Genomic DNA, 14649 nt, shown 5'->3' with positions numbered 1-14649 from the left:
TATTGTCACAACCAGAGGAAGAAATCTATAACTAGGGGCATTCCAGCAGCATGACACAACAGACACAGACCAAAGTGCAGCACAACACGGTTTTATTATTCTTCCTGATGGGAACCACTCTCCCTCATTTCATACCGTTACAGGACAGTTCTAAATCACAGTCCCACACACACAATAATTCATCTTCTTAGTTCTGCCTACACTCCTGACTCTGGCTCTTCAAATGGAGTGAGGTAGCTCCTTTTAAACAGATCCTGGGAGTGCTCCAGGTAGCTCATCTGCATTATCTGTGAATCTGATGGCCCACACAGAACCCAACAGGGCTATACCAAACTCCAACTCCCAGCGTGCCCTGCGGGAATCCATGGTGCCACAGCTGCCCAGAAGGGCTGCCCTCTAGCATCCTGGGGAAGGTAGTGCCCTTTGGATACTCTCTCCCCAGGTCCTTCCATCTAGCTGGTGTCCCAGCCAGGTAGTGGCCATGGCCCAGTGTCACAATATATATATCTTCCTTAATAAAAGGATAATTGTCTTTGTGTTTGTGTGGTTGCTATGTCTCTGTCATGCTAAAAGACAAGCAGCAGCAGCAGAGCTAATCGAGCAAAGAGGAGATAAAAAATATGTAAATGGACTGAGGTAAGTACTTGAAAGATTAATAAAAATGGTACGATATTATTGGACACGATCTTTTAAAGAAAGTTTTTATTTCGTCTCATTTATGCTTAGTTCTTTAACAATCATTTTGCCTTATAGAATGTAAATTGTATAATGACTGCACCATGTTTCATTTGTGTGTTTCGGTGATATTTTTTTCATCCCTACCTTAATTTTCTAACCGACTCATCCATTTCAGGGTCATGTGCAGCTAAAGTACATCATAGGTGTACTGAGTTAAAGGCAGGATGCAAGGCTAAATATAGCACCATTCAATGTAAGACACATCCGCACACTCACTTACAGTAGGTCAAATTAAACATTCCAGTAAATCTAAAACGTGTGTTTGGGGTATGGAAGGCAAAGCTGACTACCCAGAAAAAACCCATGCGGTCATGGGCTGAATTTGCATACACAACACAGGCAAAGACTGGAAGCAGTTCAAACATTTCTTCATTTGTTCAACTGTTATGTTGGCAAATCCTGTTATTCAGTGTAGCAAAAAGTCAGCCAGCTTGAGGATATGTGAGAGATTAAGCATTATTAGAAATGGAAATTACCTGAGCTTAGTTCATGCCTAGGTAGTCCAAGCCCATAATAAGATATTTTCAGTGTCTTCAGGACTAAGAAAGCGTAATGCAGGAGGGATAGAGATGCATGGTAAAAACTGTTTTAATTAAGATACAGGTTTGCAGATGTTTTAAGTATATCAAACTCTGGAGCTAATCATGTAATGCCAGTGCTTTAAAGGCATGTAACAGCTTGAGTCTGAACTAAAGTTACATATTTGTTTTGTTAATTGGAGTTAAACACTTCCTCCCACACGTTTTGGAAATGAGGCTCTTACAGTGTTGTACTTGGGGAATGTTTGGATTCACGCAGAGGCTTTCAAAAAGGACTATGGGTTGGTTTTCATAAATCACAAGGTGTGAAAAATGTACAAGCTCTGCCCACTTGTCTCTTGCCAAGCTTTTTAATCTCTTTCCAGAAAGAAGAATGCCAATTAGGAGAGAAACCCACACAGTTGCTGTGTTTTTCATATCACATTACTTTTATTTATGATATGTTGCATGATTGTTATAGTTATAGGTTATTTTTATTTATTTTCTTTTTAATGATTTATTGGGCATTTTATACATATTAAAGTCTTCTTATTTTTTGCGAGAAATCGATTTTTGTAGTTTTTTGGTCCTTCAGGTTATTTGTAATAAATGTAATGACATTTAACTATGTTATTATGTAACAGGAATTACATGACTCTGCAGTTGCTCTGATGAAGTAGAAGCTGCCACATATAATACAGCATCATTGTATTCTAAAGCAATTCTTTGGTGGACAAAACCAAAACATTATTTGCATTCTCAGTAGTTTAGTTTTGAAAAGAAAAGTTAGAGAGATCTGTTTTGGTTTCCAACTTTGACTTTGTTTTTTGACTTCTCTTTCTGGTTTCTCCCCATTAACTTGGTAACCAGTTTTTTTTGTGTTCTCATCTCTCAGTCCCTTGTGTAGTTGTGTACACACAACACTGGTAATAAAAGACAAAACAAAACATAACACTTGTCATACTTGAAAGAAAGCCCAAATGAAGCATCATAAAGAGCTAGGATGTCATGGGCTACCTGTTTTAGTGATGAAATTAAAGTTTACTCTTTGCAAGAGAAGGAGCTCAGGTATTGTTAACTAGATGATGATGGCAACTTCTTCCTGCTGGCTAGATGTTTATATAACAGTAGGACTGCAAGAGGTATGAAGGGAGGTGCGTCTTGAATGATGTAATGTGCCTTCTGACTGATTGAAGTCTTTCCAGCAGAAGTAAAGAACTGCTCTGCAACCCTCAACTACTGCCCTGGAAGAGATGGCCCTTGCTTGTGAATTTCCCCTTGGGATTAATAAAGTATCTATCTATCTATCTATCTATCTATCTATCTATCTATCTATCTATCTATCTATCTATCTATCTATCTATCTATCTATCTATCTATCTATCTATCTATCTATCTATCTATCTATCTATCTATCTACAAGTGTGACACCGTTGTACACTTGCTTATGCCAATTAACAGTTACAGTAGACTGGATGTTCTGAAAGTATGAGGTCATGGCAGGAGACAACTCTAAATGATTCAATAGTTAATCACAGGGCCCACTCACTCTCATAGAAGTCAACCTGGAATTAACTATTAGCCTAACACACACTCTTTGGCATGTGTGTGAAAAACTGTAGAACCCAACGAAAAACAACTATACATGGAGAAAACATGCACACTCCACACAGGCAATAACAAAGAGTGCAATTCGAACCCAGGATGTACCAGATGATATATTAAATGTAAACAGAGACATGAGAAAATGACCATTGAGCATTGTTTTCAAAATGAGTCCTTTCTCCCTGTGTCTCGTCTCCTCCATAAATGAAGAGTATGGGACATAAATATGTTCTAAATCAAACAGCAACAATGTCAGCATCTCCGTTAGGTGAGGGATTTCAGTAAATGTCCGCGGGTGCATATGTGTTTGTGCATCATAGAATACCTGTTAACAGACATATTTTTGGCTACTGTACACTTGGAATCGACACTATAGCAGGCAGAAATAAAAAGTATTCCTACATGAAACTGAACAATGTCTCTTCTGAATCCTTGGCTCAGTTTTAGCAATAAACATTCTAACTGGTGGCAAACATTGGTTAGAGATAGTAAATCACAAATCTGTTTTCACATTTCTTCTATTAGGGCTAGGCTTTCGTTGATGAGATAAGAAGTGCTGAAAAACGTTTTTTACAGGGGTAATTTCACTTGTCAACACCTGCTTATAAGTACTGCAAATAATTTATTTTATAGGCATCCATATGCTTGATGCCATTTGTTCAATGCCATCAATCAGTCGTTCCCTAGGCAGACATTATAATAAATTATTACTTTAAAGAAGTGAGTTGCAAAATTCTCCTTTATCTGTTCAGCTTATAAAAAGAAAGTAATGTGTTTGGTTACTGACAGCGAGGATCATGCATTAAAGTTGTTATATTTTACATTTTCTCTATATTGATTAAAATAAAAATTAAAGGCCATGTATCTGTTAAACATATGAAGTAGGTAGGGGGTAATTAAAGTTGAACAACCTGAGTAGGAAAGCCTGACATGTCAGTAGATGCAGTGCTGCCTCTCAGCCCTCAGTCTCTGACCTGCAGGCAGTGCATAATCAAGGATGTTTCTCTTTCTGTGTGAACCATTGTTGAACGGAGGGCTGTAAAACGATTTCTTATTAGTAGTCAAGCCTGCCGAATTTCACAGAAAAATGTTAGTGCAGTATGGTAATACGTATACTAGACAGAGAAAAGTGTATTAATGGAAGGAAAGGATTAAAAATAGAAGAAACAGTTTGCCAATGAACACCTATGTTCATCAGGTGAATTCTCGTATTCAAGAAAAACAGCGGAGTTATGGTTCTATTTATTCCATAATGCACAATTATTATTATTATTTGATGTTACAACTACTGTAATGAATTTTTTTTTCAAAAATAAACACTTATTTTGATTTGGATAGTAAAGTATGTAACACCTATTGTGGCGGACGGCTGGGACTCCTGCCCAGCTGGGATCCCTGGAGGATGGAAGGACCGGGAGAGGAACAATATCTCCCCCTGGACACGAGAGGGCTGCTGCCCTGGTTTGCATCGGGGCCATGGAATCGGAGCTTAGAAGCTCAACCCTGTTGGGCCTTGTGGCCCCCACCTAGGGACGCCTGGATGGTTACGGAGCCATGGACTGCAGCACTTCCTACACAACCAGGAAGTGCTGCCGGAACAGGAACTAGGTACACCCAGAGTGCTTTCGGGTGCCCATGCAGCACTTCTGCCACACCAGGGAGTGCTGCAGGAGGGTCATCAAGAGAACACCTGGAGCACATCCGAGTGAACTATAAAAGGGGCCGCCTCACTCCATTCAGAGAGCTGGAGTCAGGAGGCAGAGAAAGGAGCTTGCGGGAGAGGAGTGGAGGCAGCAAAGAAAGGATTGTGAGCAATACTGTTGGTGATTACAATACAATACAATACAGTTTATTTTTGTATAGCCCAAAGTCACACAGGAAGTGCCGCAATGGGCTTTAACAGGCCCTGCCTCTTGACAGCCCCCCAGCCTTGACTCTCTAAGAAGACAAGGAAAAACTCCCAAAAAAAACCTTGTAGGGAAAAATGGAAGAAACCTTGGGAAAGGCAGTTCAAAGAGAGACCCCTTTCCAGGTAGGTTGGGCGTGCAGTGGGTGTCAAAAGAAGGGGTCAATACAATACAGTACAATACACAGAACAGAACAAATCCTCAATACAGTATAAAATTTATTTTTTTTTTTCTTTAGAAGTAAAAAAAAATTAAAATTTTAGAAGTACGGAGCAGAATTTAACAGTAGATGATATCACAAAATAAGATTTGGATATTTTTAGAGTCCTGGAGATCTCATCCATCAAGCTGCCTCCCCCATTTGGCCATTCCACGGCTGAAACAGTGCTGGGCCAGCCAATCTGATGAAAGGACCCCTCTTTCCCATGATTCCTGCGATCCTCCATCAGGGATAACTTTATCTTAGGCAGGCAAAACAACTTGGCAGGTGGGCCGTGGCACCAAGTGCCACATTTGAGTACCGAGAAGAGAAACAGAATAGGTGAGGGTTAGTATCCAATTATAACTATCATGTTACTTATGTTTTAGTGCTAATGACTAACAACAGAGATGCAGTCTGTACAGTTAATCAGCAGCTCTAGTCAGGATATGCTAAACTGAAGTAGTGAGACTTCAGCCGGAATTTAAAAGCTGAGACCGAAGGGGCATCCCTTATAGTAGCAGGCAGACCATTCCACAGTTTAGGGGCCCTGTAACTAAAAGCTCGACCTCCCATTGTTATTTTATTAATCCTTGGAACCATAAGCAGACCGGCATCTTGAGATCTTAATGTGCGCTCTGGTTTGTAAGTCATGGTAAGTTCAGACAAGTAAGCCGGACCTTAACATTTTAACATATAAACATTTAATGCTTTATATGTTAAAAGGAGGATTTTGAAATCTGCCCTAAACTTAACTGGGAGCCAGTGTAAGGATTTAAGAACTGGAGTTATGTGTTCGTATTTTCTTGTTCTTGTAATAATTCTTGCAGCCGCATTTTGGATTAACTGGAGGCTGTATAGAGGACAGTTTGAACATCCAGTGAAAACCGCATTGCAGTAGTCAATCCTACTAGAGATAAATGCATGAATTAATTTCTCAGAATCCTGTTTATTTAGAAAGTGCCTTAATTTCCTAACATTTTTAAGATGGAAGAAACATGTTTTGGACAACTTTGTAATATGCACTTTAAATGACATGCTAGAGTCAAAGATAACTCCTAGATTGCGGGCTGATTCAATAATATTAATTGGGATTCCAACTGAGTTAAATGATGACAAAATATTGTTATTATCAGCGTCATTCCCTCCAACAATTAACATCTGTGTTTTATCTGTATTTAAAGACAAGTAGTTCTCATTCATCCACTCCTTTAATTCACTAACACAACTAATTAACACTAGAATTACCAGAGCCTATGAAAAAACTCGTAAATCCGTCCCACCTTAAATCGCGTCTTAAATCCGTTTGCACCTCTCCGCCAGAGTCCTTTGTCATCTAAATGTGCTGATAAACCAAAGCTACTAGCAGCCAGCTATCCCATCCCCCCACCGACTTAGAATGAACTTCTCTCCTAGCTCAAGCCTTGCCTTGATTTGATTACCTGGGATTGAAGTGGAGTTTTACAGTGGAAATAATTCTAGCGTTATTTGGAATACACGCATTTCATGTGTGTTCCATTTCTATAGTAGGCTGTCCAAACACATTTTTAAAACAGAAACGTTTTTCATATTCTAATAGTAAATGACAAAATGTAGGCATAAACTATATAACGTATGAAGCCTGAAGTCCATATATCAAAGAAACACTTTCACAAAAGGTACAAATAAGAGAACACGTGCGCTTTCATTCAAAAAATTTAAAAAAAAAGCCGCGTTAGCATGCCACATTGACACCCTTACTACAACCACCGCGGTGGTGTAATGGTATCAGCTCCTGACTGGGGATCAGAGGGTGGTGAGTTTGATCCCGCACGGCTCCACTTCGAGAAATGAACTGCTCTTATTCTTACAATTTTAGAATAACAACATAAATTTGATTTCAGTCTGTAACAGCCAGTGTAACTTATGATACTGGTAAAGGTTAGCTTTTTTTTTTTTCTTTTTTTAATTCACTTTTCATTCTCGCAGTCGCATTCAGAATCAATCCATACAACCCCATCTGACACAGCTGGTTTCACATAAATAAAAGTGCACTTTTATTCAAGACTATAACCGAAGAATAAAGAAAGCAAGTTACAGTTGGTGGTTGATACGACAGCTTGCGTGGTGCAATGTTAAGAACTGCTGATTTCCGATCCGTGCTATATAAAATCATCACATTCAAATATTAACAGTTCCCACACACCCAAGGTCCGCCATTCCTACATTTACGACATGTGTACTTGTTGCAGTGTACACACCTCTCTGTGCTATGGTTCCTATTACAGTGAATGAGCACCTGACACTGTACTTTCTTCCCTGGGGGAAGCTGAGGTCTTAGAACGGAAGTTTGTTGATGCTGTGTCATCTTTTCTTTTTCCATCGCCTTTTCCTGTAAGAATCGACGACGAAGTTCCTCTGCACGGTGAGCCATGAACACTCTTCTTTTCTCAGCGGACCCCGTGCATGCCTTATACACTACGTGTGCGTTCATCGCTGCTAGGTCAAGGATGTTGTAGAACACAGCAACCGGCCACCTGCGTGTTCCTGTTCGCACTGAACAAGCACGCGCCTTCTGGTCCATGATGTCAACGCCACGCTGGGGAAAAAAGAAAGACAAATATATGTGACATTTTGAAGAAATCATTTTATCACCAGAATAGCACCAGAATACTTCGTCACACTAATATGTTTTTCATTAGCATACCTTCATGTGGTTGTAGTCTGTGACCGTGTTTGTTTGTTTTTTTTTTTATCTTGCCCAATCTCCACATCATGGTGCATTGTGCTGAGAATGCAGACAGACTTCATCTTTTTGGGCACATACACTGTCAGCATGGCACTGGGAGATCTAAACACCAGCGAAAGTGACGTGAAGAAGTTGTCTGTTGTTACGGTTCTGCCTTTGTCCAGAAATGGCTCCATAAGCTTTATGACCACAGACTCGGAAAGTCTTTCTCCCGTGGGACGACTGGGATCTTTTCCTAAATAAGGAGTGGCATTGCACATGTACTTTGTCTCCAAATCTGCCGCAATCCAAAAAGGCAGAACCGTAACAACAGACAACTTCTTCACGTCACTTTCGCTGGCTAATAGACTGCTGCACCGCAATACAACTCTGCTTGGCACCATGAATAAAGTGCGACGGGAACTTCCACCTGCAGCTAAAGTCAGTTCAGTACACGAACAATTCGCCACGCTGGTGTTTACATCTCCCAGTGCCATGCTGACAGTGTATGTGCCCAAAAAGATGAAGTCTGTCTGCATTCTCAGCACAATGCACCATGATGTGGAGATTGGGCAAGATAAAAAAAAAAAAAAACAAACACGGTCACAGACTACAACCACATGAAGGTATGCTAATGAAAAACATATTAGTGTGACGAAGTATTCTGGTGCTATTCTGGTGATAAAATGATTTCTTCAAAATGTCACATATATTTGTCTTTCTTTTTTCCCCAGCGTGGCGTTGACATCATGGACCAGAAGGCGCGTGCTTGTTCAGTGCGAACAGGAACACGCAGGTGGCCGGTTGCTGTGTTCTACAACATCCTTGACCTAGCAGCGATGAACGCACACGTAGTGTATAAGGCATGCACGGGGTCCGCTGAGAAAAGAAGAGTGTTCATGGCTCACCTTGCAGAGGAACTTCGTCGTCGCTTCTTACAGGAAAAGGCGATGGAAAAAGAAAAGATGACACAGCGTCAACAAACTTCCGTTCTAAGACCTCAGCTTCCCCCAGGGAAGAAAGTACAGTGTCAGGTGCTCATTCACTGTAATAGGAACCATAGCACAGAGAGGTGTGTACACTGCAACAAGTACACATGTCGTAAATGTAGGAATGGCGGACCTTGGGTGCGTGGGAACTGTTAATATTTGAATGTGATGATTTTATATAGCACGGATCGGAAATCAGCAGTTCTTAACATTGCACCACGCAAGCTGTCGTATCAACCACCAACTGTAACTTGCTTTCTTTATTCTTCGGTTATAGTCTTGAATAAAAGTGCACTTTTATTTATGTGAAACCAGCTGTGTCAGATGGGGTTGTAAGGATTGATTCTGAATGTGACTGCGAGAATGAAAAGTGAATTAAAAAAAAAAAAAAAAAAAAAGCTAACCTTTACCAGTATCATAAGTTACACCGGCTGTTACAGACTGAAATCAAATTTATGTTGTTATTCTAAAATTGTAAGAATAAGAGGAGTCAATTTCTCGAAGTGGAGCCGTGTGGGATCAAACTCGCCACCCTCTGATCCCCAGTCAGGAGCTGATACCATTACACCACCGCGGCGGTTGTAGTAAGGGTGTCAATGTGGCATGCTAACGCGGCTTTTTTTTTTAATTTTTTGAATGAAAGCGCACGTGTTCTCTTATTTGTACCTTTTGTGAAAGTGTTTCTTTGATATATGGACTTCAGGCTTCATACGTTATATAGTTTATGCCTACATTTTGTCATTTACTATTAGAATATGAAAAACGTTTCTGTTTTAAAAATGTGTTTGGACAGCCTACTATAGAAATGGAACACACATGAAATGCGTGTATTCCAAATAACGCTAGAATTATTTCCACTGTAAAACTCCACTTCAATCCCAGGTAATCAAATCAAGGCAAGGCTTGAGCTAGGAGAGAAGTTCATTCTAAGTCGGTGGGGGGATGGGATAGCTGGCTGCTAGTAGCTTTGGTTTATCAGCACATTTAGATGACAAAGGACTCTGGCGGAGAGGTGCAAACGGATTTAAGACGCGATTTAAGGTGGGACGGATTTACGAGTTTTTTCGTAGGCTCTGGTAATTCTAGTGTTAAAGACAACATCGGAGAAACTTCATTTGATTTAAATGAAAGGTATAACTGGGTGTCATCTGCATATGAGTGAAAATTAACATTATGTTTCCTAATGACAGATCCCAGTGGAAGCATGTAAAGTGAAAACAGTAAAGGTCCCAGTACTGAGCCCTGCGGGACACCATATTGAACTTCTGTGTATAATGATGGAGTACTGTCAGCACATTTCTGTACATATTGGAATTGATTTGATAAATAAGAACTAAACCAAGCGAGCAGAGTGCCTGTAAGCCCAACATAATTTTCTAGCCTGTGCAGTAAAATAGAATGGTCTATGGTGTCAAATGCTGCACTTAAGTCCAACAACATAATTACGGTGGAGTTTCCTTCATCAGAGGATATCAGAATGTTGTTTACAACCCCCATTAGTGCCGTTTCTGTATTATGACCAGTGCGAAAACCAGACTGGAATTTCTCAAATAAATTGTAATGCATAAGGTGTGTCTGAAGATGACTGGCAACTACTTTTTCTAGTATTTTAGAGAGAAACGGTAGATTTGAAATAGGCCTATAATTAGGGATGGGAATCGAAAACCGGTTCTTGTTGAGAACCGGTTCCCACTGTTTCAATTCCTTGGAATTGTTTGCCATTTTTGCAAACGATTCCCCTATCGATTCCAGTCGCCTCGAATGACGTCACCGCGTTGCGTAGCGTCATTTACCCAGCAGGAAACATGGTGCCTAAGCGGCACAAATGCTCAAAAGTTTGGTTATACTTTACGAGAAAGGATAACAACAGGGCAACTTGCAATACTTGCAAAGTAGATATTTCATCAAAGGGAGGAAACACTACGAATATGCAAAAGCATTTGCACGCAAAACACGCGATAACCTTAAATGAATGTTGTGTTTTTGATCCGCTCCGGACTAGTGAATCTCAACCCAGCAGCAGCGGTAACGTTTGCACGTCCTCTCCCGTTAATATGGCAGGTAACTAATCAACTAACATTGCATATTATGTTAGCGCGATTTGCCTTATTGCAAAACCTGCTATTACTGTGCATTGCATTTAGATGACCATGACGAGAGAGACAGACAGAGTCTGGCTGTCTCAGATGCTGGCAGTTCTCGCTGCAGTCTACCGGTAGCTTCTCCTTTCACAGAGGCGGGGAAAAGTAAAATGACACAGGCCAGGATAGACGAATGTCACCGCAGTTTGTGGTAAAAGGCTTGCACCCATTTGCCACAGTAGATGCCCCCGATTTTCGGTAAGTGAATGTGTTTAATTGTAGGCTAAGTCAGGGAATGTCAAATTTGCGTGTTCTCCTCTTACCAGATGTTTCATCCGTTTCCATTTCTGAGCTGAAACATGTGTTGAAGGCAGCCGTCACTGCAGATGGATGGGCAAGTTTTAGTCAAGATCATTACCTCACAGTAACGCTGCATTATGTCAGGAATGGCCAGGCTCAAGAAAAAGTCCTCAAAACCAAACCAGTGTACCAGGCACAGACAGGGACAGCTGTAGCAGAGGAGACTGATGAGATCTTGGAGGAGTAGGGTATCAAAGACAAGGTTGTGGCAGCCACTGTTGATAATGCGGCCAACATGGATGTAGCTGTCAAAATAGTTGATGGTTGCAGAATTGCACTGTGCACAGTTCCATTGGACTTGAGTTGATTGTATTTGTTGCTGGCTGATGTAGTTTTATTTTTGAGTGCTCAGCTCATATATACTTTTAAAAACGAGAGTGTAAATGTTACTGGACATTCTTGTGTAATTGCCACAGAATAATTTATGTTATACTTTGTTATTGCTACAGAAGAATATTTATTTTATTATTATTTTACATTTACACATTTTTTTCTGGGGACCCCGTGGCACCCCATCGAGGAGCCGTAGGCTCTGGATCTCTTAAGATCTCACTGTTGGGTTTGTAAGGTCATGCTACTCCTAAATTTCTATCTTGTTCAAAGATAAGATATAAAACAAAGTTCTAAGCTAATCGACCTGTGTGTTCTCCTTTTTTAAAAATAAGAATCGATAGGAGAATCGATAAAGAATCGAATTGTTAAACAGAATCGAAAATGGAATCGGAATCGTGAAAATCTTATCAATTCCCATCCCTACCTATAATTATTTAGTATGTGTGGGTGTAGGTCTGACTTTTTAAATAATGGTTTAATGACTGACACTTTTAGTGTATCAGGTATTGTGCCATGCAATAATGAACTACTGATAATGTTTAGAATAGGCGCTGCAAGAACATCCATTGCACTTTTTACTAATTTTGTTGGCACTGGATCTAGGGAACAAGTAGTGGGCTTCATTTTAGAAATTAAAGTTAAGACTTCCTGCTCAATTACAGGATTAAAATTACTAAAGTGCTGAATGCAATGTGAGACAGGGTCTGCTAAGCTAGTATTTGGTTTGTACTGTGATGCAGAGGTCTGGGATCTTATATTTTTAATTTTCTCATTGAAGAAGTTCATAAAGTCTGTACTGCTAATATCTGTTGGTATTTTGCACTGTTGATCTGAATTTCCATTTGTTAATTTAGCCACTGTTCTAAACAGTACCCGAGTATTTTTATTATTGCTATCTATTAATGTAGAATAGTATTCTGAGCGAGCTTTAAAAAGGGCTTTTTTATATTTATTAACACTCTCTGCCCATGCAATTTGAAAGACATGCAGCTTTGTTGTTCTCCATCTGTGCTCCAGTTTATAACACTCTAATTTAAGAGCGCGAGTGTGTTCATTAAACCAGGGAGAGTTTCTATGTGCTTTGATCACTTTTGTTTTAAGGGGAGCCACTGTGTCCAGAGCATCTGTCAAGCTCACATTATAATGTGATGTTAGCTGATCTAAATTGTTTTCCACGTTTACATTTGATGTTAGCTGATCTAAATAGTTTTCCACAATTACACTCGACTTACTCAAAGTATCTATAAATTTTGAAGCAGAATTACAATCTAGATATCGCACTGTCTTTGTTTTAATCTGGGAGTGTGTTGGCAAGGGCAGGACTAAATCAAATGTAATTAAGTAGCGATCGGAAATAACTTAATTTAATGGAGTAATATTTAAATTTTGAATTTCAACTTTGTAAATTATAATTAAATCTAATGTGTGGTTATGATTATGAGTTGGACCTTTTACAGTCTGACAAAATCCTACTGATTTTAACAAATAAGTAAAGCATTTGCTAAAAGTGTCAGTTTCCACATCAATGTGTACATTAAAATCCCCCATCAGTACTATGTGATCATAATTTATAGCCAAATCAGATAGAAGGTTGCTAAATTCAGTCATGAACAATGAATATGGCCCTGGTGGTCTGTAGACTAGCACTATAATTGTGTTGGAATCTGTTTTAATATTTAAAATGAATGCCTCAAAGGATGTAAAGTTGCCTAAATTTTTAGAAGTGATTTGCATTTTGTTACAATGAATTATTCCAAGGCCTCCTCCTCGACCAGAATCTCTAGACTTAAGAAGGAGCGAGTATCCATCTGGTGACGCCTCAGCTAGGGGGACAGTGTCAGATTTACTAAGCCAGGTTTCAGTGAGAAGACACAAATCAGATTTTGTGCTTAATATAATATCATTTACCAAAACAGCTTTAGTGCCAAGAGAGCGAATGTTCAATAAGCAGCATTTAAAACTGCATGCTTCTTTCTGAACTGGTGATATATTGTTTGTTTTAATTTGAAGTAAATTTCTATTACAGATGCCCCTGGTAGAGGGTCTGGTTTTATCCCTTGGTCTAATTATACACCTTATTTTTTGGTTATCAATTAATTTAAGGTTTGTATCAAGACTAAATTTACTGGAAGCTCCACGACAAGGATTATGGGTAACAGCTTCAGGAAAGTAACAGGTGGGATAAACAACAGCCTGTGACTTAAGATCACATGACTGTGGCCTGGATGGTGCTCTAATCAGTCAACCAGGCAGTTTTGCTGCCATATTTAGGGATAATACATAAGATCCCCTCCAGTGAAGACCATCTCTTCTGAAAAATCCAGTCCTTTCCCAAAAATCATCCCAATTGTTCACAAATGCTATGCTTTTATTTGCACACCAGGTTTCTAGCCAGCAGTGAAGGGAATGCAATCTGCTATAAATCACATCCCCTCTATGTAATCTTGGTAAGGGGCCAGATACAACTAAATTCTGATGTTTTCTTTTAGCTTTGATGCATAGAGAGATGAAGTTCCTCTTTAATAACTCAGATTGCTGTAAATAAATATCATTAGTGCCGACATGCAGCAATAAGGTAGATACTTCATTGTCAGCGACACGGTCCAATGCGGCCTCTATGCCAGAAATCTTGGCCCCTGCGAAGCACTTAACATGAACTGCTGGTTTAACATAGTTTGGAATTCTAACATTCCGCACTATGGAATCGCCAATTATGAGCACTTTCTTATTTTCAGTTTCCACAGGCGCGCTGCGGAGTGCTGAGAATCTGTTCTGGGTCCGAATTGGTGACCTGGGTGCCGGGGGACTACATTTTGGATTCTTAGACCCCCGTCGTACTGTTACCCACTACGCCCTGTGGCTGAATTGGTGCTGCTGACTTCGGCCGCGCACCGACTACAGTGGGACCAGGAGAGACTGAAGCCGAATCAGAAGTAGCTAAATTGTCTAAACAAACCGAGTCGATCCAATTTTCGGTTTGCCTAATTGGTAGATTCCTAACACGATCCTCCAATTCGCGTATTTTCCCAACCAACTCAAACTTAACTAAACACTTTTGGAAGGTGAAGCTGTCTACACTGTCGGCCGGAAAACCTGAACTGTACATAGTGCAGGACACACAACATATAAACGTGCCCTCGTTGGGCAGAGAGCAGATAGAACTAACGTTTAGTGTTGATGTCATTTTCTCTGTTTTTTGTAGCTGAATCACT

The sequence above is a fragment of the Erpetoichthys calabaricus genome, chromosome 6, assembly GCF_900747795.2.
Source record: "Erpetoichthys calabaricus chromosome 6, fErpCal1.3, whole genome shotgun sequence".
Taxonomy (NCBI): Eukaryota; Metazoa; Chordata; class Cladistia; order Polypteriformes; family Polypteridae; genus Erpetoichthys; species Erpetoichthys calabaricus.
Note: the sequence above shows the minus strand (reverse complement) of the source record.